Raw genomic sequence first — 4,137 nt, forward strand, 5'->3', positions numbered from 1 at the left:
TCTATCCAACCATTCTGCAGCACGCTTCAAGCTCTAACTTTCTGAAGCCAAGCCAACCATTCTGTGGGTCTGAATAAAGAATCAACTAGGTAGACTAGGCAGAAAAATATATTCTTACCTGCAGTAGCGGAAAGACAACCATATGAAAGAACAAAACGGAAAGGCAACCATACGAAACCTCTAACAGCAGAAGGCAGTATCTATATTATATACAGTAGAGCTTGAAGGAATCGACCTTAACCACTGCTCAACTTTCATCTCGCAGCTCTTCTACCCTCAAGCAATACGGTTTGTTCCATCACTACCTACACACTGTATAGCACCCTAAGCCTCTGTTTTAGCTTCCCGAAATAGAGCATCCACCACCCACTTTTTTTCCGCAACTTCTCCCTCAAGCCGAGCGTAGCCAACCTCGAAGCACCTTTCGGCATCGCGCATCTTCCTCCCGAGGTTAGCACTTCGATAGTTTTTTTCCCTTCTCTCGGTCTGCACTCTAGTTAACTTTCTCCGTCTCTCACTCTAAAATCATGCTCTCTATCTCTCTGTCTTTTGCCACACTAATATGCTGTAGCCGAGCCACCCTCCGTTCCATCGCTGTTGTACTCCAACCAGCCCAGCTCAGTCGCAGTGTTCATCTTTCTCTGTGCCTTCATTTTCGAATGGGTGGGCTGCCGACACCTTCCTTTTTCCTCTGTGAGTTGTTGTGCAAATTATAGAATTTTCGAGTTTGGATCGTAGCTTTTCCCCGTTTGACTACTGCATCCCTTCACTCAAACTTTTTGGTCCCTTCTCGAAGATTATTTTCCCCTATAGACAGAGCATGCAAATCCTTTATATCTGATAGGGGGAGGAGTCTTCGAGCGTCTCATTCTTCAGTGAGAGTGAGTGTGGGAGGAGATTTCGATGGGGGAGGAGTTTTAGATGGGGGAGTCTTCGAGCAACCCAGTCTGAAAAAGAAAAAAGAAAGAAAAATCAAAATCACTCTCTTCCCACTCCAGACAAAACGAAATCACCTGAAACGCATCGTTTCATTTTTCCACGTCAGTATTGGTCCGCGATTGGCCTGCAAGAAGAGTTTTCCCTCGTCTAAAACCAAGCCAAACCCAAGTTTGAAGCGGACCCCACATAAAAGTGGGCCTTGACCTTTCGAGTGGAATTATATTCATAGTATCCAGAGATCGAGTACAATACCAGTGCCAGAGTCGATAGAAAACCGAGATCGAATTTCGACGACGGAGCGGGCAATAGCAAATTGGCAATGACGTTGATGAGGGGAGAGCCGCTGGTGATGAAGCTGGCAGCCTTGGCAAAGTACGTTGTTCTTCCAGGGGCCATGGCCGCTGCTCTCATCTACTCTCCTCCCCATTACGGTTCCTCCGACAAGTCCAATAAATCCAACAAATAGAAGGCCTCCACAACATCTCTTTCTATTTCACTATAAGTTGGTCCGTCACTTCTTTCTTCCTCCTTTATCTTTTTTTATTTCTTTTCATTTTTGGTTAAGGTTAGGGTTAGGGTTACAGACTTGCAGTGTTGCTCTTATTTTGCGAATGCTTGTCTGCTGATTTCCAAGACTAATTTGAGGTCTGATTGTTAGGGTTAGGGCTTTGAGTTGAACGTGCGCGCGCGCGCGTGCATATATATTGAATTTTGGAAAATTAGATCAGAGATTGATAGTGGAGCCCATGCAGTCGCTGAGTGTTCGATATAATCTGCGTTGCCCTCGTCCATAATATGCCATATATACATTATTTTTGGTCCATCTCGGTATATATCCAAATTGTTTATTTTAACGCGTGCCCTCACTACACAGATTGCCAATGAGATAGTCCTAGTTTGGTGAACCGCATAGAAATGAGTACTTTATTGAATTTTCTCTTCCCTCGTTCATATTTTCGGGGTTTATGTATAGGTCCAAAGGCTTCACTTTTTACCTGTACACGCTACAGATTTTACTGAGGAAATAATAACAATTCTGTAACTTCTACCTGATAAGGCCGCTTGCCCGTCCAAGGTTATATAGAATCCGATGTTTGAAAATGTTGATTGTGGGATACTGCATCTGGGCTTCTGATTCCTGTTTTTAGACTTAAAGATGGCTACAATATCTGTAGACAAGCTCGGTGTTTGTTCATGGTGATTTGGGGTCCTTTTATCTGTTTCAGCTGGAGGTTTATGCTCAATGCTCATAATATGGTTTTTTAATTCTGTCGAGGCAATGCTTGTGTAATTACGACATCCCAAATGGGAGGATGGCTGCTTCTTTGGGCAATCTATATTTTTAGTTGGGTAACCTCCTGTGAGGTTTTCACTCTAGACTGTATTGTGTTAGATAGTCTCTAATGCGTATGGGATATGTCCCTCCCTCCTTCCCCCCGTCTATCACATGTGCTTACACACCTCTTTGGGCCTGGTTGATTTACTCCCTCTTCGATATATGTTTCATGTTTCATTTCTTGCTTCAATATATCTAGCAGTACACCATATTATCATAGTGCAAGCTGCTATAGAATTATTACATACCTTCAAGTAGCTCATATAATGTTAAACAGTATGCCATTTGAGACCTCTCTAAACATTCCATCTCTTTCTCTGCTTCTAACCTGACATGATGCTTGAAGTAGACCAAACTTCTATCACACTTCAAATTGAATTAGCAAAAGCAATGTCGCATGATAGTATCCTCTGATGATTGAACAGGGAATGTTTTAGGGAACTAGTGTAGATTCTGCAGTAAAGTAGCCAATTAGTGGGTGATTGTTTCTGTATTTTTCCATTTTTTTAATATTGGGCTTGGCTCTAATAAGCCCATGCTGTGACATAAAGATGGCTTGTATACAAGAGAATCCCGATTCCGATTGATCATTCATCATCCAAGCATTCCAAATGGGAAAATGATTTGCACAACTTTTTTCACAACACTTTACACAACTATGTTTTAAGTGTGGGGTATTTTTGTAAAATAACTTATAAAAGTAACATCATTTTACAAAAATTCCCCCACCTTAAAAAATAGTTGTGTGGGTATCATTACTCCAGCCTGTTTAAGAATTAGGTTCTAAAGTTCTACTTTCAATACAGAAAGCATTTTTTGATTTATCTATTGCTTTTGTAGTCGGTGCTTACTCTACTCTTTTGGTAATTTCTTTCTTGTTCTGTGATGAAGGGACTCTTAAGTTGGTTCTGGGCAACAGCTGTCCACTGTTATCTTCTGTTTGAATTTGTAATTTTGTACGTATGCTTGAATTTGTACTAATTGTTAGTTTTAACTTTTTTCAGGGCCATCTTGATCACTTGGGCATGCATGTTTGCAAAAATCCACTATTTTTATGAAACGGGGGTATGTAATAAATTAATAATTATCCTGATCAATTTTTGAATTTTTATGTGGTTATTCAGAGAAATAAAATGTGTGTGGCTCGTTTGGAAGAACTTGAGAAGTAACTTTCTTCTTTCTTTGACTTTGCCCTGTACTAAACTTTATCCAATAAATGCAAGATTGCCCCCACCTTAAAATTGTGGGTTGCACGATAACTTATTTAGAATAGCTTTAACTGCTTATGTTCATCGATGAACAAAAGTTGCTGTGAAGAGTAGTTCACTCATTTTCGAGTCTTTGATATGTTTACAAGCGGCCGTCATTTGGCCACCAGCTGTTAATTATTCTACATGATTGAGCAACCAGAACATTGCATGGTAGAGACAGTATCAATTACGATGGCCTACTGATACATGTTAATACCTTTTTAGATTAAACGCATATATATTACCGTACTGTTCCAAGTATGCAGCACCTCATAATGAGTGTAGTACCTGTTATGACACGTTGGTGTCAATGATAAGGCTGTGTTTTGGTTTTTAACCCCAATTAGCTAGGGGTTTGAATGACTAACTAGGACGTGGTGAGCCTTGGTATATCTGAAAGCTATTGTGTAATGAACACAGGTTGGGAACTTTTATCTTATTTGGGAATTGGACTGTCGCTGCGTTGTTGTAGACTCACATGTATTGCTATAGTTCCAGTTAGATGGATCAGGGTTTGAATCACAGGGCTGAGTTTAGTAGTTCCCTTGTACAGTTTGGCAATGAGCCAATCAATTGTTTCAACGAGACTTTGTTGCCTTGGATTGGGGACCC

At 40.7% G+C, this 4,137-nt stretch overlaps 1 long non-coding RNA gene across 1 annotated transcript; it reads left to right on the forward strand.

Moving 5' to 3' along the window:
• Positions 1 to 753: 753 nt before the first annotated feature.
• Positions 754 to 3,534, forward strand: LOC122317780. The gene is made up of 2 exons (XR_006244639.1): positions 754 to 1,445; positions 3,280 to 3,534. It is a non-coding gene; the product is annotated as an uncharacterized LOC122317780 (long non-coding RNA).
• Positions 3,535 to 4,137: the final 603 nt, after the last annotated feature.

The sequence above is a fragment of the Carya illinoinensis genome, chromosome 8 (assembly GCF_018687715.1).
Source record: "Carya illinoinensis cultivar Pawnee chromosome 8, C.illinoinensisPawnee_v1, whole genome shotgun sequence".
Lineage (NCBI taxonomy): Eukaryota > Viridiplantae > Streptophyta > Magnoliopsida > Fagales > Juglandaceae > Carya > Carya illinoinensis.